The sequence below is a fragment of the Amblyraja radiata genome, chromosome 16 (assembly GCF_010909765.2).
Source record: "Amblyraja radiata isolate CabotCenter1 chromosome 16, sAmbRad1.1.pri, whole genome shotgun sequence".
NCBI lineage: Eukaryota > Metazoa > Chordata > Chondrichthyes > Rajiformes > Rajidae > Amblyraja > Amblyraja radiata.
In genome coordinates, this window is record NC_045971.1 from 41,724,119 (window position 1) to 41,746,824 (window position 22,706).

General features: G+C 51.3%; 1 protein-coding gene across 1 annotated transcript in view; it reads left to right on the forward strand.

Annotated features, from left to right (window-relative positions):
* Positions 1-16,615: 16,615 nt before the first annotated feature.
* LOC116982168 (zinc finger protein 239-like) overlaps positions 16,616-22,706 on the forward strand; it is a 1,102,810-nt gene continuing 1,096,719 nt past the window's right edge. Inside the window, exon 1 of the mRNA XM_033035477.1 lies at positions 16,616-16,726. The gene's annotated coding sequence lies outside the window, so the exon portion shown is untranslated. The remainder of the gene's footprint in view (positions 16,727-22,706) is intronic.

A 22,706-nucleotide genomic window follows, 5' to 3' on the forward strand; every position in this document is an offset into this window, starting at 1 on the left:
TACTCCAGGTGTGGTCTCACCAGGGCCCTGTACAACTGCAGAAGGACCTCTTTGCTCCTATACTCAACTCTTTCTCTGTTTTCTTTAGTGTCCTTTCCAAATAAAATGAAAACATCTTTTACACTTTGTGGACAACTTGATGTTTGAATTATGTTCTTGAATCAGTTTAGTCCAGTTAGTCTAGAGATACAGCGCGGAAACAGGCCCTTCGGCCCACCGAGTCCGTGCCGGCCAGCAATCGCCCGTTCACACACTAGTTTAGTTTGGAGATACAGCGCAGAAACAGGCCCTTCGGCCCACCGAGTCTGTGCCGGCCAGTAATCGCCCGTTCACACACTAGTTTAGTTTAGAGAGAAAGCACAAAATCAGGCCCTTTGGCCCAACGGGTCCTTGCCGACCAGCGATCCACGGACACTAACACTAACACACACACACACACACACACGTCAATTAACCTACAAACCCGCACGTCTTTGAAATGTGGGAGGAAAACGGAGTGCCCAGAGAAAACCCACGCAGGTCACAGGGAGAGAACGTGCAAACTCCGCACAGATAGCGCCCGTGGTCAGGATCGAACCGGGGTCTCTGGCGCCGTGAGGCGGCAACTCTACCGCTCGGCCACCATGACGACCAGAGAGGGAGGGAGAAGTGAATACTTCTCTCTACCTCGTCCCTCATCCCTCTCTCCCTCACACTCTCCCTCGCTCTCTCACTCTCCCTCTCTCCCTCTTTCCCTCTCTCTCTCTCTATCTCTCCCTCTATCTCTCCAAAATTTCCCCAAAACGTTCTCAAAAGTTTCTCAAAAAATTTTCCCCGTTGTCGGGGTCTGAAAATGACCGCTATAGACGGCACTATGTACAGCCTCACCCCCCCGCTGCCCCCCCTGCCCGCGGAGATGAACCGCGGATCCGCGTTCGCGAATCGGCCGCTTATTAATTGAGACCGCGGCTTCACTTTACCGCGGTCGGAGCACTTTTTCCCGGTAAGTTTTCGCAGGCAGCTCCGAGATTAGCTGTTAAAGACTTATTACTCTACAACAAGCTGGCATTAGTGACAATGTTTAATTTACTGTGTTTTGGATACATATAGTTTAGGCCCTCCATTTCATGAATGAACAAAGTGAATGAATGAAGTAAGTGAATGAATGAATGAATTTATTCACATTATAAAAGGGTGCAATTAAATTAATTAAACTCCATACAGATAGATTTTCATAAATTCAGACGTTAGATCTTACCTTTTAGTTAGAGTTGGTCCCTGGCTGTCTAAATCTTTGTGTTCCAGGACCTCAGCAGGGACTTTGCTTTCAAGGCTTTCTTGCACTTTAACCCACTTAGCTGCACTTTCTTCAGCCTTTTTAATGCTTTTCCCACTAAATACAATTAACCTGCTTCAAGTTTCCACGACATTTATTCCACAGAACAACAAATCGGAATCTCCAGTAAAACAGGCATCTGTGAAGCCCCCTTAGCCATGTTGTGTGCTAGCCTGAAACAACTGGCAGACAACTCAATGTTAAACGTGCTTTGATTGAACTAAATATTACCCGAAAATTTTCCGGTTTTTCTCTAATTTAATAAAAATGTGCAAGTCTTCTTCATATCGAGTTTCAGGGGTGATTTATATAATTTTTTAACACAATATGTGAAAATTTCATGTAGTTTGGTGACTTGGGTCACGAAACTGCAGAATATAGCTCCTCGGCCCACAGCCGACCCTGACTGATTCTGTGTCTCGACCAGGAAGGTCACCCATTCCTTCTCTCCAGGGATGCTTTACATGACAAATAACATGAATATTTGCTTCCATCTGAGCTTTTATTGCCACCTTCCAAGATCGAGCAGGTGATGAATGTCAGTTTCCATTAATTAAATATTATCCATGTATGGGATGCATTGGATGTGATGTGTTGCTGTGGTCAGGGGTGGGGATTGAACCTGCCGCACTGGGCGGTGATGCCCTGATTGACCCCGCCCCCATGCGCTGTCAATCACCGGCCAGCTTCGTCATCGCTCTCCTGAGGGGCGCCCTTTGCGCGTGCGCGTCACGCAGGCGCGGAGACGGTTTGACGGCCGTCAGAGCTCGCTGCGCCCGCCCCTCTGTTCCCATTGGCTACCGGCGGTGTCCGTCACTGGTCTCAGCCAATAGTGGAGGCGGAGACACAGAGGGGGCGGGAACAATCCGGCGCATGCGTGTTGATGACAGATCTATAGAGCAAAAGCATTTCTTTCTCCCTCTGTTATTTAATGCAGAATATCAACATATTGACTCTTTGTACTGAGAATTGTATTAAAGTCTGCCCGAACTTTCACTATAGTTCAGATCTTAGAGCTGGGGGCTCCCCTTTGTCTCAGGCACAGTCGACGCCTCAATAGACAATAGGTGCAGGAGTTGGCCATTCGGCCCTTCGATACAGCACCGTGGTCATGGCTGATCATCCACAATCAGTTCCCCGTTCCTGCCTTCTCACAATATCCCCTCACTACGCTATTTATAAGAGCCTCATCTAGCTCTCTCTTGAAAGCATCCAGAGAACCTGCCTCCACCGCCCTCTGAGGCAGAGAATTAAACTGTGGCTGGTACACACAATTGCTGGGGAAACTCAGCGGGTGCAGCAGCATCTATGGAGCGAAGGAAATAGGCGACGTGTCGGGCCGAAACCCTTCTTCAGACTGATGGGGGGTGGGGAAAGAAAGAAGGAAAAGGGGAGGAGGAGGAGGAGCCCGAGGGCGGGCGGATGGGAGGGTGGGAGGAGACAGCTAGAGGGTTAAGGAAGGGGAGGAGACAGCACGGGCTAGCCAAATTGGGAGAATTCAATGTTAATGCCATAAGGACGCAAGGACCCCAGACGGAATATGAGGTGCTGTTCCTCCAATTTCCGCTGTTGCTCACTCTGGCAATGGAGGAGACCCAGGACAGAGAGGTCGGATTGGGAATGGGAGGGGGAGTTGAAGTGCTGAGCCACCGGGAGGTCAGGTAGGTTATTGCGGACTGAGCGGAGGTGTTCGGCGAAACGATCGCCCAACCTACGCTTGGTCTCACCGATGTAAATGAGCTGACATCTAGAGCAGCGGATGCAGTAGATGAGGTTGGAGGAGATACAGGTGAACCTTTGTCGCACCTGGAACGACTGCTTGGGACCTTGAATGGAGTCGAGGGGGGAGGTGAAGGGACAGGTGTTGCATTTCTTGCGGTTGCAACGGAAAGTGCCCGGGGAGGGGGTGGTGCGGGAGGGAAGGGAAGAATTGACGAGGGAGTTGCGGAGGGAGCGGTCTTTGCGGAAGGCAGACATTGGGGGAGATGGGAAGATGTGGCGAGTGGTGGGGTCACGTTGGAGGTGGCGGAAATGGCGGAGGATTATGTGTTGTATTTGCCGGCTGGTGGGGTGAAAGGTGAGGACCAGAGGGACTCTGCCCTTGTTGCGTGTGCGGGGATGGGGAGAGAGAGCAGTGTTGCGGGGTATGGATGAGACCCTGGTGTGAGCCTCATCTATGGTGGCGGAGGGGAATCCCCGTTCCCTGAAGAACGAGGACATTTCCGATGCCCTGGTATGAAATGTCTCGTCCTGGGAACAGATGCGGCGTAGGCGGAGGAGTTGTGAGTAGGGGATGGAGTCTTTGCAGGGGGCAGGGTGGGAAGACGTGTAGTCCAGATAGCCATGTGAGTCAGTGGGTTTGTAATGTATGTCGGTCAGGAGTCTGTCCCCTGCGATGGAGATGGTGAGGTCAAGGAATGGTAGGGAAGTGTCGGAAATCGTCCAGGTGTATTGGAGTGCCGGATGGAAGTTGGTGGTGAAGTGGATGAAGTCAGTCAGTTGTGTGTGGGTGCAGGAGGTGGCACCAAAGCAGTCGTCAATGTAGCGGAGGTAGAGGTCGGGGATGGGGCCCTGGTACGCCTCGAACAAGGATTGTTCAACGTACCCGACAAAGAGGCAGGCGTAGCTCGGGCCCATGCGTGTGCCCATAGCTACGCCTTGTGTTTGGAGGAAATGGGAGGAGTCAAATGTAAAGTTATTGAGGGTGAGGACCAACTCCGCTAAGCGGAGGAGAGTGTCAGTGGCTGGGTATAGGTTGCTCCTCTGGTCGAGGAAGAACCGGAGGGCTCTGAGGCCATCGTGGTGGGGGATGGAGGTGTAGAGTGACCGGACATCCATGGTGAAGATGAGGGGGTGAGGGCCCAGAGAGTGGAATGCGTGGAGGCGGCGGAGAGTGTCTGAGGTGTCTAGAACATAGGTGGGGAGGGATTTGACCAAGGGGGATAGGATGGAGTCAAGGTATGTGGAGATGAGTTCGGCGGGGCACGAACACTCAGAGACAATGGGTCTGCCGGGAGAGCCGGGTTTGTGGATTTTTGGGAGAAGGTAAAAACGGGCCGTGCGGGGCTGGGGAACGATGAGTTTGTAGGCTTGGTCAGGTAGGGCGTGGGAATTGATGAAGTCGGTGATGGTGCTAGAAATGGTGGCCTGGTGCTCGTCAGTGGGGTCATGGCCCAAGGGTAAGCAGGAGGAGGTGTCCGTGAGTTGGCGCGTGGCCTCAGCTTTGTAGAGGTCGGCGCGCCAGACTACCACGGCACCTCCCTTGTCGGCTGGTTTGATGACCCAGTCTGGGTTTTTGCGGAGTGATTCGATGGCAGTGCGTTCAGAGTAGCAATGTTACAAAATTTTGAGATTTTAAAAATCAAGTCTGTAATTTATCCCATCAGATAAAGCATAAAAATAAGTTTAATTTGACACCTAATTCACTTTCATATCTCAAGTATTTAAAAAGTTATGGCCATTTTCATACTCGGAAATGAGCATCTTGTTCCCTATTGATTTTCTATGGACATAACAAAAAAGTTGTGATCGTGAACAGTCAAAAGCCCATAACTTTCTTAAAAATTAAGAGAACTGAATGAAATTTTCAGTTATCATATATTGAAGCATTCTGAAACAAATATAAAATAATCTTACTTGGATGACCTGAAATTAAAGCATATAATTAGTTAGTTACCTAATTGTAGCTAATTTCAGACTTCAATTACTAGATCTAAACATCTATCCATTTCTTAATAAATGATTAACATTTTTAAATAGCCTAAATGTCCAAATAATATTCACAAATGATTCACAATAAAACATGATTTTTAAATCTCATTTACATTAATTTATAGGCCAAATGGAAGGAATTCAGTGTTCAATTGCTGTAAATAAATGCCCATTTAAATCAGCTTTCCAGTGGGTCCCTGTGGAACGCGCTGGTTTAGAACGTTCACATTGCGGTAGATTTGTGCCCCAAATGCCCAGAAAAATACTGCGCGATATAATGGGCCCAAAATGAGCTACTCGCAATATTAAACTTTGTATAAAGGGATCTTTAGAAGCCCTTTTTAATGTAAAAATATACAACCTACCTTCAGCTGTCTGCTTTATGAGACCCTGCGGTTGCTGGCGGTCGCGGGTTTAGAGATTTATTTTTAAACTACTATAACTATTATTCAAGGCCTTTAAACCTAATAATAGCTTTTGCGACGGGGTCTTCCAGCGATTTTTCGTTAATAATTAACTAGGCTGAACATCTTCGATTTGAACAGCCTAGAGAAAATCGCGTTTTAAACCCGCCCCCTCTAAACGGCGCCAAAATCGCGCACACCCGCAGCGGCAGATTTTCAAAGACGCTTCAGGTAGGCTTTGCAACATACCTATTCAGAGGGGGAAAGATTGGAGTGAGACAGGGGAGTGGAGAAGTTGAGGCGGTTGACGTCGCGGCGGCAGTTCTGAATGAAGAGTTCCAGAGCCGGGACTTTATGAGGGGGGTTCCACGAGGAGGGGGTGCGTTGGAGACGGGAAAAGGGGTCATCATTAGGGGGCGGGGACTCCTTCCCATGGAAGTGCGCTGTGAGGCGGAGACGACGGTAGAAGCGCTCCAAGTCATGGTGGGCGCGGAACTCATTGAGATGGGGACGGAGGGGGACAAAGGTGAGACATCTGCTGAGGACAGACCGTTGGGTGGGGGAGGTCGGGGGGGATGGTGAACACCCGGCAGGGGTGGGAGTTGGGGCCAGAGGAAGGCAGGTGGGTAGACTGGGGACGGGGCGATGTGTGGAGGGGGGTTGTGGGTGGTCAGGGGGTGGGGGGGAGAGAGGGCTGTAAGGTGGGTGGGGAAGAGCGGGTGTGACATGGTTGGGGGGGGATGGGGGAGGGTCAGTGGAGCAGGCACTGAGGTTAGCACGGCTGGGCAGACGGGCGCTAGGACCCAGTGGAGTTAAATCCAGGAGAGTGGGAGAAAGCAGCGTGGAGGCTGCAGGCCCAGTGCAGAGTCCAGGCTCCAGGTAAGGCGACGGCTGTGGGTTGCTGGAGGGGGGTGGAGTGGCGCGGGTCACCGGACCCGATGGTCGGAGTCCAGTGGCGAGGGTCAACGGACCCGATGGTTGGAGTCCAGTGGTGGTTGAGTCGGGGTCCGCAGGCGATGCGTGGGTGGTCCCGGTGGGCGGATGGTCGGCGGGTCGGCGGCGAGATGAATCGGGGGCGTAGCGGCGGCCATGTTGAGAGCGCCCCGTTCCGGCGGCGTTGTCGGGTAGTTCGGGTCGGGTGGCGATGTCGGAGGAATCGGCGAGGGGGAGCGAGTCCAAGTTACCGTTGAAGCTGCGAGGCTGGGCATCATCGGTCGGCAGGTGAGGGTCGTCGGCGGCATCGATGTAGAGGTCGGTGAAGGCGGGGTCCCGGTGAGTATGGAAGTCGCTCCTCGTGGCCAAGATGGCGTCGCGGGACTCGGGCAGGCGATGCGGGCCAGAGTTGGGGCCCGGAGTCTGCGGGCGGTCGAGTCGCGGAGTGTAGGCGTCGGGAGCGGCCTGGAGTCGGGATAATTTAAGGTCCTTGGTGGAATTAAGGTAGGCCAGGAATTTTTTATTTAAGAGGTGGATCTTCCGGCGGATGAAATACAGCTGGGGTCCGTTGCAGGTCTGGGTTAGCGAGGCCTGAAGCACAGGGAGTGTCGATGTGAGGTCCTGTTGGTGCCGGCGCATCGCGACCAGGGTGGATCTCAGTGCCCGGTTGGAGAATTGCTGGGTATGCCGGTGGATCGCCAGTCGGTACCGATGGTCCGGTTGGGGTCCGAACTGGGAGGTGGGGAACTGGAGCTGGAAGCCGTGGGGTATGAGATGATGGCGCAGGCAGGTCCCGAGGAAGCAAATGTGGCTGTGGTATCGAGTCTGGGTAAGGGTATGGTCGTATAGTTGGAGGGCAGGGGGGATCACAGAAGGTGTGCAGTTAGAGAGGAGGTTGTGAAACTGTCTCCGGAGAGAGGAGGAGAACTTCTTCAAAGTAGGCATACCTTGAGGAGATATCGCAGTGGAGTAGACAAAGTGTTCAAAAGGGAACTGCAGATGCTGGAATATCGAAGGTACACACAATTGCTGGGGAAACTCAGCGGGTGCAGCAGCATCTATGGAGCGAAGGAAATAGGCGACGTTTCGGGCCGAAACCCTTCTTCAGACTGATGGGAGGTGGGGAAAGAAAGAAGGAAAAGGGGAGGAGGAGGAGGAGCCCGAGGGCGGGCGGATGGGAGGGTGGGAGGAGACAGCTAGAGGGTTAAGGAAGGGGAGGAGACAGCACGGGCTAGCCAAATTGGGAGAATTCAATGTTAATGCCATAAGGACGCAAGGACCCCAGACGGAATATGAGGTGCTGTTCCTCCAATTTCCGCTGTTGCTCACTCTGGCAATGGAGGAGACCCAGGACAGAGAGGTCGGATTGGGAATGGGAGGGGGAGTTGAAGTGCTGAGCCACCGGGAGGTCAGGTAGGTTATTGCGGACTGAGCGGAGGTGTTCGGCGAAACGATCGCCCAACCTACGCTTGGTCTCACCGATGTAAATGAGCTGACATCTAGAGCAGCGGATGCAGTAGATGAGGTTGGAGGTGATACAGGTGAACCTTTGTCGCACCTGGAACGACTGCTTGGGACCTTGAATGGAGTCGAGGGGGGAGGTGAAGGGACAGGTGTTGCATTTCTTGCGGTTGCAACGGAAAGTGCCCGGGGAGGGGGTGGTGCGGGAGGGAAGGGAAGAATTGATGAGGGAGTTGCGGAGGGAGCGGTCTTTGCGGAAGGCAGACATTGGGGGAGATGGGAAGATGTGGCGAGTGGTGGGGTCACGTTGGAGGTGGCGGAAATGGCGGAGGATTATGTGTTGTATTTGCCGGCTGGTGGGGTGAAAGGTGAGGACCAGAGGGACTCTGCCCTTGTTGCGTGTGCGGGGATGGGGAGAGAGAGCAGTGTTGCGGGGTATGGATGAGACCCTGGTGTGAGCCTCATCTATGGTGGCGGAGGGGAATCCCCGTTCCCTGAAGAACGAGGACATTTCCGATGCCCTGGTATGAAATGTCTCGTCCTGGGAACAGATGCGGCGTAGGCGGAGGAATTGGGAGTAGGGGATGGAGTCTTTGCAGGGGGCAGGGTGGGAAGACGTGTAGTCCAGATAGCCATGTGAGTCAGTGGGTTTGTAATGTATGTCGGTCAGGAGTCTGTCCCCTGCGATGGAGATGGTGAGGTCAAGGAATGGTAGGGAAGTGTCGGAAATCGTCCAGGTGTATTGGAGTGCCGGATGGAAGTTGGTGGTGAAGTGGATGAAGTCAGTCAGTTGTGTGTGGGTGCAGGAGGTGGCACCAAAGCAGTCGTCAATGTAGCGGAGGTAGAGGTCGGGGATGGGGCCCTGGTACGCCTCGAACAAGGATTGTTCAACGTACCCGACAAAGAGGCAGGCGTAGCTCGGGCCCATGCGTGTGCCCATAGCTACGCCTTGTGTTTGGAGGAAATGGGAGGAGTCAAATGTAAAGTTATTGAGGGTGAGGACCAACTCCGCTAAGCGGAGGAGAGTGTCAGTGGCTGGGTATAGGTTGCTCCTCTGGTCGAGGAAGAACCGGAGGGCTCTGAGGCCATCGTGGTGGGGGATGGAGGTGTAGAGTGACCGGACATCCATGGTGAAGATGAGGGGGTGAGGGCCCAGAGAGTGGAATGCGTGGAGGCGGCGGAGAGTGTCTGAGGTGTCTAGAACATAGGTGGGGAGGGATTTGACCAAGGGGGATAGGATGGAGTCAAGGTATGTGGAGATGAGTTCGGCGGGGCACGAACACGCAGAGACAATGGGTCTGCCGGGAGAGCCGGGTTTGTGGATTTTTGGGAGAAGGTAAAAACGGGCCGTGCGGGGCTGGGGAACGATGAGTTTGGAGGCTTGGTCAGGTAGGGCGTGGGAATTGATGAAGTCGGTGATGGTGCTAGAAATGGTGGCCTGGTGCTCGTCAGTGGGGTCATGGTCCAAGGGTAAGTAGGAGGGGGTGTCCGTGAGTTGGCGCGTGGCCTCAGCTTTGTAGAGGTCGGCGCGCCAGACTACCACGGCACCTCCCTTGTCGGCTGGTTTGATGACCCAGTCTGGGTTTTTGCGGAGTGATTCGATGGCAGTGCGTTCAGAGGGGGAAAGATTGGAGTGAGACAGGGGAGTGGAGAAGTTGAGGCGGTTGACGTCGCGGCGGCAGTTCTGAATGAAGAGTTCCAGAGCCGGGACTTTATGAGGGGGGTTCCACTAGGAGGGGGTGCGTTGGAGACGGGAAAAGGGGTCATCATTAGGGGGCGGGGACTCCTTCCCATGGAAGTGCGCTGTGAGGCGGAGACGACGGTAGAAGCGCTCCAAGTCATGGTGGGCGCGGAACTCATTGAGATGGGGACGGCGGGGGACAAAGGTGAGACCTCTGCTGAGGACAGACCGTTGGGTGGGGGAGAGGGGGAGGTCGGGGGGGATGGTGAACACCCGGCAGGGGTGGGAGTTGGGGCCAGAGGAAGGCAGGTGGGTAGACTGGGGACGGGGCGATGTGTGGGGGGGGGGGGTTGTGGGTGGTCAGGGGGTGGGGGGGAGAGAGGGCTGTAAGGTGGGTGGGGAAGAGCGGGTGTGACATGGTTGGGGGGGGATGGGGGAGGGTCAGTGGAGCAGGCACTGAGGTTAGCACGGCTGGGCAGACGGGCGCTAGGACCCAGTGGAGTTAAATCCAGGAGAGTGGGAGAAAGCAGCGTGGAGGCTGCAGGCCCAGTGCAGAGTCCAGGCTCCAGGTAAGGCGACGGCTGTGGGTTGCTGGAGGGGGGTGGAGTGGCGCGGGTCACCGGACCCGATGGTCGGAGTCCAGTGGCGAGGGTCAACGGACCCGATGGTCGGAGCCGAGTGGCGCGGGTCACCGGACCCGATGGTTGGAGTCCAGTGGTGGTTGAGTCGGGGTCCGCGGGCGATGCGTGGGTGGTCCCGGTGGGCGGATGGTCGGCGGGTCGGCGGCGAGATGAATCGGGGGCGTAGCGGCGGCCATGTTGAGATAGCCCCGGTCCGGCGGCGTTGTCGGGTAGTTCGGGTCGGGTGGCGATGTCGGAGGAATCGGCGAGGGGGAGCGAGTCCAAGTTACCGTTGAAGCTGCGAGGCTGGGCGTCATCGGTCGGCAGGTGAGGGTCGTCGGCGGCATCGATGTAGAGGTCGGTGAAGGCGGCGTCCCGGTGAGTATGGAAGTCGCTCCTCGTGGCCAAGATGGCGTCGCGGGACTCGGGCAGGCGATGCGGGCCAGAGTTGGGGCCCGGAGTCTGCGGGCGGTCGAGTCGCGGAGTGTAGGCGTCGGGAGCGGCCTGGAGTCGGGATAATTTAAGGTCCTTGGTGGAATTAAGGTAGGCCAGGAATTTTTTATTTAAGAGGTGGATCTTCCGGCGGATGAAATACAGCTGGGGTCCGTTGCAGGTCTGGGTTAGTGAGGCCTGAAGCACAGGGAGTGTCGATGTGAGGTCCTGTTGGTGCCGGCGCATCGCGACCAGGGTGGATCTCAGTGCCCGGTTGGAGAATTGCTGGGTATGCCGGTGGATCGCCAGTCGGTACCGATGGTCCGGTTGGGGTCCGAACTGGGAGGTGGAGAACTGGAGCTGGAAGCCGTGGGGTATGAGATGATGGCGCAGGCAGGTCCTGAGGAAGCAAATGTGGCTGTGGTATCGAGTCTGGGTAAGGGTATGGTCGTATAGTTGGAGGGCAGGGGGATCACAGAAGGTGTGCAGTTAGAGAGGAGGTTGTGAAACTGTCTCCGGAGAGAGGAGGAGAACTTCTTCAAAGTAGGCATACCTTGAGGAGATATCGCAGTGGAGTTAAACTGTGGCCCCTGGTTCTGGACTCCCCCAACATCGGGAACATGTTTCCTGCCTCTAGCGTGTCCAAACCCTTCACAATCTTATATGTTTCAATGAGAAACCCTCTCATCCTTCTAAACTCCAGAGTGTACAAGCCCAGCTGCTCCATTCTCTCAGCATATGACAGTCCCGCTATCCCGGGAATTAACCTTGTAAACCTTTGCTGCACTCCCTCAATAGCAAGAATGTCCTTCCACAAATTAGGTGACCAAACCTGCACACAATCCTCCAGGTGGGGTCTCACTAGGGCTCTGTACAACTGCAACTGAGGATGCTCCCCAGCTTCTTCCCACAGGCAATAAGACTGATTAACGGACTTTGTCCCCTCCCAAAATATCGCTCACCATCACATCCAGACCCACTGCAGTAAAGCCGCTGTCGATCGGACTGTCTGTTTTTATTATATTGTTAATTTTAGTCCTACTTTCTATGTATTATCCTTTTTGTTTTTATTTATACACTGAATGGAAACCGATTGAGCAACGTTTTTTCGTTTCCTCTGTGTATGCGAGTACTCAGGGAAATGATATTAAAGGAATACTGATACTGATAAGGACCTCTTTGCTCCTATATTCGATTCATCTTGTTATAAAGGCCAACATGCCATTCGCTTTCGTACTTTCATAGACTGATGTACAAGGACCCCCAGATCCCATTGTACTTCCCCTTTTCCCAACTTGACACCATTTAGATATTAATCTGCCTTCCTGTTTTTGCTACCAAAGTGGATAACCTCACATTTATCTGCATTAAACTTCATCTGCCAAGCATCTGCCCACTCCCCCAACCTGTCCAAGTTACCCTGCATTCTCAAAGCATCCTCCTCACAGTTCACACTGCCACCCAGCTTTGTGTCATCTGCAAATTTGCTAATGTTACTTTAAATCCCTTCATCCAAATCATTGATGTATATTGTAAATAGCTGCGGTCCCAGCACCGAGCCTTGCGGTACCCCACTAGTCACTGCCTGCCATTCTGAAAGGGACTCATTAATCCCCACTCTCTGTTTCCTGGCTGCCAACCAATTTTCTATCCATGTCAGCACTCCACCCCCAATACCATGTACCCTAATTTTACCCACTAATCTCCTACGTGGGACCTTATCAAATGGTCTCTGAAAGTCCAGGCACACTACATCCACTGGCTCTAGTTTGTCCATTTTCTGAGTTACATCCTCAAAAAATCCCAGGAGATTAGTCAAGCATGATTTCCCCTTCGTAAATCCATGCTGAATCGGACTGATCCTGTTACTGCTATCCAAATGTGTGGCTATTTCATCTTTTATAATTGACTCCAGCATCTTCCCCACCACCGATGTCAGGCTAACTGGTCTATAATTCCCCGTTTCTCTCTCCCGCCTTTCTTAAAACGTGGGATAACATTAGCTACCCTCAAATCCACAGGAACTGATCCTGAGTCTATACAACATTGGAAAATTATCACCAATGCACCACGATTTCTGGAGCCACTTCCTTAAGTACCGTGGGATCATCAGGCCCTGGGGGTTTATCAGCCTTCCATCAGTCTATCCAACACTATTTCCTGCCTAATGTGGATTTCCTTCAGTTCCTCTGTCATCCCAGATCCTCTGGCCACTACTATATCAGGAACATTGTTTGTGTCCTCCTTTGTGAAGATGGATCCAAAATACCTGTTCAACTCATCTGCCATTTCCTTGTTCCCCATAATAAAATCAGGTGTGCAGGTGCAGCAGGCAGTGAAGAAAGCGAATGGTATGTTAGCATTCATAGCAAAGGAATTTGAGTATAAGAGCAGGGAGGTTCTACTGCAGTTGTGCAGGGTCTTGGTGAGACCACACCTGGAGTATTACGTACAGTTTTGGTCTCCTAATCTGAGGAAAGACATTCTTGCCATAGAGGGAGTACAGAGAAGGTTCACAAGACTGATTCCTGGGATGGCGGGACTTTCATATGAAGAAAGACTGGATAGACTTGGCTTGTACTCACTAGAATTTAGAAGATTGAGGGGGGATCTTATAGAAACTTACAACATTCTTAAGGGGTTGGACAGGCTAGATGCAGGAAGATTATTCCCGATGTTGGGGAAGTCCAGAACAAGGGGTCAGTTTAAGGATAAGGAAGAAGTCTTTTAGGACCGAGATGAGAAAAACATTTTTTACACAGAGAGTGGTGAATCTGTGGAATTATCTGCCAGTGGAGGCCAGTTCATTGGCTATATTTAAGAGGGAGTTGGATGTGACCCTTGTGGATAAAGGGATCAGGGAATATGGAGAGAAGGCAGGTACAGGATACTGAGTTGGATGATCAGCCATGATCATATTGAATGGCGGTACAGGCTCGAGGGGCCGAATGGCCTACTCCTGCACCTATTTTCTATGTTTCTATGTAGGTTAATTGGCTTCTGTAAATTGTCCCTGGCGTGATTTATGGAATTGGTATGATAGATTGCTGGTCAGTGTGGACTTGGTGGGCGGAAGGGCCTGTTTCCATATGTATTTTTACATATATATCTTAATTTCATTGAACCGTATATGATTGAATATGTGGCATTATTTTCGTCTTGTTTCTATATTCAAAGGGTAAGGTTGAAACGGTCTGAAGAAGGGTTTCGGCCCTAAACGTTGCCTATTTCGGCCCGAAACGTTGCCATAGATGCTGCCGCACCCGCTGAGTTTCTCCAGCAATTTTATCTACCTTCAATTCTCCAGCAACTGCAGTTCCTTCTTGAACAAGGTTGATTGATTTATTTGTGCAGAACAGTGATGGAAGTCTGACTTTTGCTTTGTTTCTCTGTGTTTTTCTCTATATATATATATGCAAGACAGCATTAATATAATCTGATTTACATACATGAATATAGTCATTATTGTGCTGCACCTGTTCATCTGTGCCTGGCCTATATTGTGGAATGTAATTAGGAATGAAATTTAGCCTAACCTTATTCATACCTAAATCAATTTAAAGCATAAATGTTGCATTCAAGTGTAAGTTCAAAGACTCGCTACAGTATGCACCAGATTGCACAATTTAAAGCTGAAAAATGCAAAAGCTCCCGACCGTGGGAAGAGGGGGGGACACCCTCCCATCTGGGGTTGAGACAGTCGGGACCCTCTGCTGCTCTCACCCTGGGGTTGGGACCCCCGGCCTGTGTGGGCCCTGTAGGGGCTGCGACCCCCGGCCCGGCCTGTGTGGGCCCTGTAGGGGCTGGGACCTACCGGCCGGCCTGTGTGGGCCCTGTAGGGGCTGGGACCCCCAGCCTGTGTGGGCCCTGTAGGGGCTGGCACCCCCGGCCTGTGTGGACCCTGTTGGAGTCGGACCCGCGGCCCGGCCTGTGTGGGCTCTGTAGGGGCTGGGACCCCTGGCCCAGCCTGTGTGGGCCCTGTAGGGGCTGGGACATCCGGCCTGTGTGGACCCTGGAGGGGCTGGGACCCCCGGCCTGTGTGGGCCCTGTAGGACGGGATAAGCAAGAATCTTTTGGGTACACAAAATTGCTGGAGAAACTCAGCGGGTGCAGCAGCATCTATGGAACGAAGGAAATAGTCGACGTTTCGGGCCGAAACCCTTCCAGACTGAACACAAGCATTTTTTGGGATCAGGTTACTTGTGGCAAAGATACTAGAGCTCCTCTATAACCTTTGATCTTTGGCTTGTGGAAGGCAGGACGTCCATGACGTCATTTCGGGCAAAGATCTTAGAGCAGAGCAAGATAGGCCACTCCTGCGAAATACAATGGGCTGACGTGTAGTAGCTACGGAGGGGATCCTGGGCATTTTTCACCGCCCATTTTAGTAACCGGAGCCTACCTGACCCGACCCGACTCGCAGTGTAATCAATGTTGCGGGGCAACAGTTTGTGTGTGTGATATAGGGTTAGATTCATAATTCTGTCAGTTCATACTTCTTGTCAAGAATAAAATTTGACTGGTAATTGTCTTTTTTAATGGTTTTTAAATCATTTCTTTTTAAATGGCTCGCAAGCAGTGTTTGAGTTGATTTTGTAGTAACCGGAACCGACCCGACTCGCAGGGTAATTGACATTGCGGGGGAAGTTTTTGTGCGTGATATAGGGTTAGATTCATAATTCTGTTAATTCTTGATAAAGAATAAAATGTTTATAAACACACATACATGAATGTGATATAAATGTATATAATCATATAACACACACAATTATATTTCTTCTGATCCAATGATGAACTTTATTTCAGACTAGACAAGGAACATTGTAAACCTCCCCGCAACTTCACACACATTAGGCCTTATTCCCCCCCCCCGGCACTCCCTCGCCTGCCCCCACACTACAATGTCTCCCCCCTCCTATGCCCCTCTCCCCGGGCCCCACACCCCCTCTCCCCGGGCCCCACACCCCCTCTCCCCGGGCCCCACACCCCCTCTCCCCGGGCCCCACACCCCCTCTCCCCGGGCCCCACACTCCCCGGGCCCCACACCCCCTCTCCCCGGGCCCCACACCCCCTCTCCCCGGGCCCCACACCCCCTCTCCCCGGGCCCCACACCCCTCTCCTCCCGTGCCCCACACCCCCTCTCCCCGGCCCCACCACTCCCCGTTCCCCACACCCCCTCTCCCCGGGTCCCCACACCCCCTCTTCCCCTTGCCCCACTCCTCTCCCCTTGCCCCACACCCCTCTCCCCGGGCCCCACACCCCCTCTCCCCGGGCCCCACACTCCCTCTCCCCGGGCCCCACACCCCCTCTCCCGGGCCCCACACTCACTCTCCCCGGGCCCCACACTCCCTCTCCCCGGGCCCCACACCCCCTCTCCCCGGGCCCCACACCCCCACTACCCCGGCCCCACTCCTCTCCCCGGCCCCACACCCCCTCTCCCCTGCCCCACACTCCCTCTCCCCGGGCCCCACCCCCCCTCTCCCGGCCCCACACCCCCCTCTCCCCGGGCCCCACACTCCCTCTCCCCGGGCCCCACACTCCCTCTCCCCGGGCCCCACACTCCCTCTCCCCGGGCCCCACACCCCCTCTCCCCGGGCCCCACACCCCCTCTCCCCGGGCCCCACACTCCCTCTCCCCGGGCCCCACACTCCCTCTCCCCGGGCCCCACACTCCCTCTCCCCGGGCCCCACACTCCCTCTCCCCGGGCCCCACACTCCCTCTCCCCGGGCCCCACACCCCCTCTCCCCGGGCCCCACACTCCCTCTCCCCGGGCCCCACACCCCCTCTCCCCGCTGCGGAAACAAAGCTTCGATCTTTGGCCGGAACAAGATGGCGGGGACTGGTCGCTATAATCACCATAAATCCGCCCATGAGCGGACAACACGTTTGCGTGAGAGTTACCCATCTTGCTCCGCTATAAGAGCTTTGATTCCGGGTGCGCGCTCGGCTCGGGCCGGTCCTCCAGCGGGGCGAGTGGATGACAGATGGTCCTCCAGGCGGGGCGGGGCGGGGCGAGCGGATGACAGATGGTCCTCCAGGCGGGGCGGGGCGAGCGGATGACAGATGGTCCTCCAGGCGGGGCGGGGCGAGTGGAACGGAGAGTCTACGCTTCACCCGCGGTCTCTGTCTCTGTCTCTGTCTCCGGGGCAACGGGCGGACGGGCTGAGCCGTGAGTCTGGGGCTGGGGGACCGGGGGCGGGTCCAGGCCGCCGCCTCGCACCGGGAGACGCTCACAGTGACCGGGCCTGCGGTTGGCGGAGAGCTCGGGGATGTTGCCGGGCCGGGCCTGATCTAGGGGCTGATGGGTGGGCGGCCCGGCCGGGGGGTGGAGGGAGGAGTAATGTCGGGGGGGGGAGGGGGGTGGAGGAGTAATGTCGGGGGGGGGTGGAGGAGTAATGTCGGGGGGGTGGAGGGAGGAGTAATGTCGGGGTGGGGGGGGTGGAGGAGTAATGTCGGGGGGGTGGAGGAGTAATGTCGAGGTGGGTGGGGGGGGGAGGTGGAGTAGTGTCGGTGTGGGGGGTGGGGGGGGGGGGGGGGGGGGGTGGAGGGAGGAGGCCCGTGTTGTCAGATTTCCTAAGAAGCCAACATCAAAATTGTTAAAGGTAAACCCAAAGCAATCTTTAATCAAATCGTCAGACAATAAACAATAGGTGCAGGAGGAGGCCTTCGGCCCTTCGAGCCAGCACCGCCATTCAATGTGATCATGGCTGATCATCCACAATCAGTACCCTGTTCCTGCCTTCACCCCATATCCCCTGACTCCGCTATCTTTAAGAGCCCTATCTAGCTCTCTCTTGAAAGCATCCAGAGAACCTGCCGCCACCACCCTCTGAGGCAGAGAATGCATCACAACTCTCTGTGTAAAAAAGTGTTTCCTCATCTCTGTTCTCAATGCCTTACCGCTTTATTCTTAAACTGTGGCCCCTGGTTCTGGACTCCCCCGACATCGGGACCATGTTTCCTGCCTCCAGCGTGTCCAAACCGTTAACAATCTTATATGTTTCAATGAGAAACCCTCTCATCCTTCTAAACTCCAGAGTGTACAAGCCCAGCTGCTCCATTCTCTCAGCATATGACAGTCCTGCCATCCTGGGAATTAACCTTGTAAACCTAAGCTGCACTCCCACAATAGCGAGAATGTCCTTCCTCAAATTAGGGGAACAAAACTGCACACAATACTCCAGGTGTGGTCTCACTAGGGCTCTGTACAACTAGGCTGTGGGCCGAGGAGCTTTATTCTGCAGTTTTGTGACCTAAGTCACCAAACTACATGAAATTTTCACATATTGTGTAAAAAAATCTATATGAATCACCCCTGAAACTCGATATGAAGAAGACTTGCACATTTTTATTAAATTAGAGAAAAACCGGTAAAATGTCGGGAATCTTTTAATCCAATCAAAGCACATTTAACATTGAGTTGTCTGCCAGTTGGCCAATTACGCGCTTTGTTTCAGGCTAGCACACAACATGGCTGAGAGGGCTTCACAGATGCCTGTTTTACTGGAGATTCCGATGTGTTGTTCTGTGGAATAAATGTTGTGGAAACTTGCAGCAGGTTAATTGTATTTAGTGGGAAAAGCATTAAAAAGGCTGAAGAAAGTGCTGCAAAGTGGAATAAAGTGGAAGAAAGCCTTCAAAGTCCCTGCTGATGTGCTGGAACACAAAAAAGGCCCCCATGAATCAACTAACTGAAAGGTAAGACGAAAGTCTGAATTTATGAAAATCTATCTGTATGGACTTTAATTAATTTAATTGCATCATTTATAATGTGAATAAATTCATTCATTCATTATTCATTCATTCACTCACTCACTTACTCCATTCATTCATTCATTCATGAAATTGAGGGCCTAAACTATAACACTGTCAATTTAAACACATTGTCACTAATGCCAGCCTGTTGTAGAGTAATAAGTCTTTAACAACTAATCTCGGAGCTGCCTGCGAAAAATTACTGGGAAAAAATGCTCCGACCGCGGGACCTAGGTACTCGTGGTAAATAGCGATCGATATCCCTCCGTCTATCTCCCGTTATCGGGGTCTGAAAACGACCGCTACAGACGGCACTATGTACAGCCTCCCCCCGCCCGCCCGCGGAGATGATCCGCGATCGCGAACCGTCCGCTTATTAATTGAGACCGTGGCTTCACTTTACCGCGAGTACCTATGTCCCGCGATCGGAGCACTTTTTCCCGATAAGTTTTCGCAGGCAGCTCCGAGATTATTTGTTAAAGACTTATTACTCTACAACAAGCTGGCATTAGTGACAATGTTTAATTGACTATGTTATAGTTTAGGCCCTCAATTTCATGAATGAATGAATGAATGAATGAATGAATGAATGAATGAATGAATGAATGAGTAAGTGAGTGAGTGAGTGAGTGAGTGAATGAATAATGAATGAATGAATTTATTCACATTATAAATGGTGCAATTAAATTAATTAAAGTCCATACAGATAGATTTTCATAAATTCAGACTTTAGTCTTACCTTTCAGTTAGTTGATTCATGGGGGCCTTCTTTGTGTTCCAGCACATCAGCAGGGACTTTGAAGGCTTTCTTCCACTTTAATCCACTTCGCAGCACTTTCTTCAGCCTTTTTAATGCTTTTCCCACTAAATACAATTAACCTGTTGCAAGTTTCCACGACATTTATTCCACAGAACAACACATCGGAATCTCCAGTAAAACAGGCATCTGTGAAGCCCCCTCAGCCATTTTGTGTGCTAGCCTGAAACAAAGCGCGTGATTGGCCAACTGGCAGACAACTCAATGTTAAATGTGCTTTGATTGGACTAATAAATTCCCGACATTTTTCCGGTTTTTCTCTAATTTAATAAAAATGTGCAAGTCTTCTTCATATCGAGTTTCAGGGGTGATTTATATAGATTGTTTTACACAATATGTGAAAATGTCATGTAGTTTGGTGACTTGGGTCACGAAATCCTATTTCTAGACACATTTTTGATGCTCGGCCCACAGCCTAAACTGCAGACGGACCTCTTTGCTCCTATACTCGACGACTCTTGTTATAAAGGCTACCATGCCATTCGCTTTCTTCACTGCCTGCTGTACCTGCATGCTTACTTTCATCGACTGATGAACAAGGACCCCCAGATCCCACTGTACTTCCCCTTTTCCCAACTTGACGCCATATAGATAGTAAACTGCCTTCCCTTTTTTGCTACCAAGGTAGATAACCTCACATTTATCCGCATTAAACTTCATCTGCCATGCATCTGCCCACTCCCCCAACCTGTCCAAGTCACCCTTCATTCTCACAGCATCCTCCTCACAGTTCACATTGCCACCCAGCTTTGTGTCATCTGCAAATTTGCTAATGTTACTTCGAATCCCTTCATCCAAATCATTAATGTATATTGTAAATAGCTGTGGTCCCAGCACTGAGCCTTGCGGTACCCCACTAGTCACTGCCTGCCATTCTGAAAGGGACCCGTTAATCCCCACTCTCTGTTTCCTGTCTGCCAACCAATTTTTAATCCATGTCAGCACTCCACCCCCAATACCACGTGCCCTAATTTTGCCCACTATTCTCCTTTGTGGGACATTATCAAATGATTTCTGAAAGTCCAGGTACACTACATCCACTGGCTCTCCCTTGTCCATTTTCCTAGTTACATCTTCAAAAAATTCCAAAATATTAGTTAAGCATGATTTCCCCTTCGTAAATCCATGCTGACTCGGACCGATCCTGTTGCTGCTATCCAAATATGCGGCTATTTCATCTTTTATAATTGACTCCAGCATCTTCCCCAGCAGGCTAACTGGCGTATAATTCTCTGTTTTCTCTCTCCCGCCTTTCTTAAAGAGTGGAATAACAATGGCGACCATCCAATGCACAGGAACTGATCCTGAGTCTATAGAACATTGGAAAATTATCACCAATGCATCCACAATTTCTAGATCCACTTCCTTAAGTGCCCTGGGATAGGGAGACGAGAGTGGCGAGATTACAAAGAGCACACATGTTGTTCAGTGCTTCTTGGGCTCCACTCAAAGAACAAAGAAAAAAGTTAAGGGCGTGACCAACTTTCACGACCTAATTCACTACCTCTGCCGAGTTTGCCCTTGACTCATACTCGCAGCATTGGTCGTCATGAGGTAGGAGGCGGCGATGCTCATAGGTACTCGTGGCATCAAGTAGGTCGGGGCGTTTTGTCTATCATGATGAAAAATGTCCACGAGTAAAAAAGGTCGTGAATTAGGTCGTGAAAGTGGGACAGGCACTTTAGTGTAATTATACATTTTCTTATCAAAACACACCTTCTAAATCTGAGTGAAAGATCCGTAGCCAAAGGGAAATAAGGGAGGCTGGACCCATATATTTGCAATGTCAGCCTTATTCTCAAATCTTGGCACAGCTTCAGTACGGCTGCCCATTCCGGATGGACAACTAACTCCATTTGTTTTCAAATTACTTACATCTTGGTTCCAGAATGGGAGGATCTCTGCACTGTCTGTCTGTCTGTCTGTCTGTCTGTCTGTCTGTCTGTCTGTCTGTCTGTCTGTCTGTCTGTCTGTCTCTGTCTCTGTCTCTGTCGTTGTCTCTGTGTCTGTCTGTCTCTCTCAGTCTCTCTCTCCAGGGCTGCCAACATTGGGTGAGAGTTGGGAGTGAGAAATTGCGAGGGACTAAGCCCGAGGGAGCGTTGCGACCGGAGGGGGGGGGGGGGGGGGGGTATGGGGAAGGTGTGGGAGCACGGAACGTTTGCATTTTTCAGCTTGAAATTGTGCAATATGGTGCATACTGTAGCAAGTCTTTTAACTGCCACTTGAATGCAATATATATGCTTTAAATTGGATCAGCTATGAATAAGGTTAGAGTAAATTACATTCCTAATTACATTCCACAGTAAAGCCCAGGCTCTGATCAACACGTGCAGCACATGAATGATCTTAGTGTATTCATGTATGGAAATCAGGTTGTAATCAAACACGTGGCCCATGTTGACCAACCTGGGTCTCACTGCACACCTGGTACTGCTCCTGGCCCTGACTCCAGTTGCATACCTTCTCTCATTCATGTCCCTGAGTCCAGCCTTACACCTGGCCCCCTATTCTATCCTGATCATAGCTGCTTACCTGCTTAGGTTCCCAGTGCTGAACACACCCCTGGTCCCAGCTTTGACTGCACACCTTGTACTATTCCAGACCTTGACTCTGGATGCAAACTTGGCCTTGCTCCCAGCCCCTTTGCACTGACAATATATCTGGCCCACACATAAAGCCCCATATCTGACCACGTGGACTTAACCTGTTACGTTCAACTCCCCAGGTGCTTATCTAATGCAGTAATCCTTTATGTGGGGCATTTCACAGATCAAATTATGGATAACAAAATTTGCTACATTCATTGGCTTCCTTGTTATCTAACATACGAGTTACTTTGTCAAATGTCATCAATTGGTTGAACACAATTTCTCATCCATAAAATTATGCTCACTCAGCTGTATAAGTATTTTGTCACCATTTCTTTCCTTTTCGTAACAAACTGTCCTGAAGTTATTTTCACCCCCAATATTTTCAGTATTTTGCTGTCTTCCTCTCAGCTGGGACTTTTCCGAAATGCAAAGTCCAATAACTATATATTTAAGCAATATTATTCTATTAAATGTGATCTTGAGAGTACATCATATTTTCTGTGGTATTCATAACACAACAATGGTAAAAATATCTTTGTTTTGATTGCAACCTACCAACATGCATACATTATTACATTACAGTTAATATGTACCAAGGGCAAATTGTTCCAATGCTACCCATTCCCAATTACTTTTACATTGAAGTGATTGAAATCCAAGTGAAGTTTAAATGGCATCATAAAAGTAAAACCTCCTGAATGTATGATATTCATTATGTGGTTGGTTGGGGTCAGTATCAGCACAATTACTATATCAAACTTTGAATCTTCAGATGTCCTGGTTCAATCTAAAACTAAAGACAAATAATAATCTCCTCACATATTCCCCTGCAAAAATCTCTGTCACTACTTTAAAATATGCCCCTTCTTTGAACAAGTTCTTAAACATCGCATCTGAATCAGTTTCCATCTGATTACACTCCTTGAGGATGTTCATCTCCATGTTCAATTAATAAAACAACGAGTTTGGGGACATTTCTATTCAAC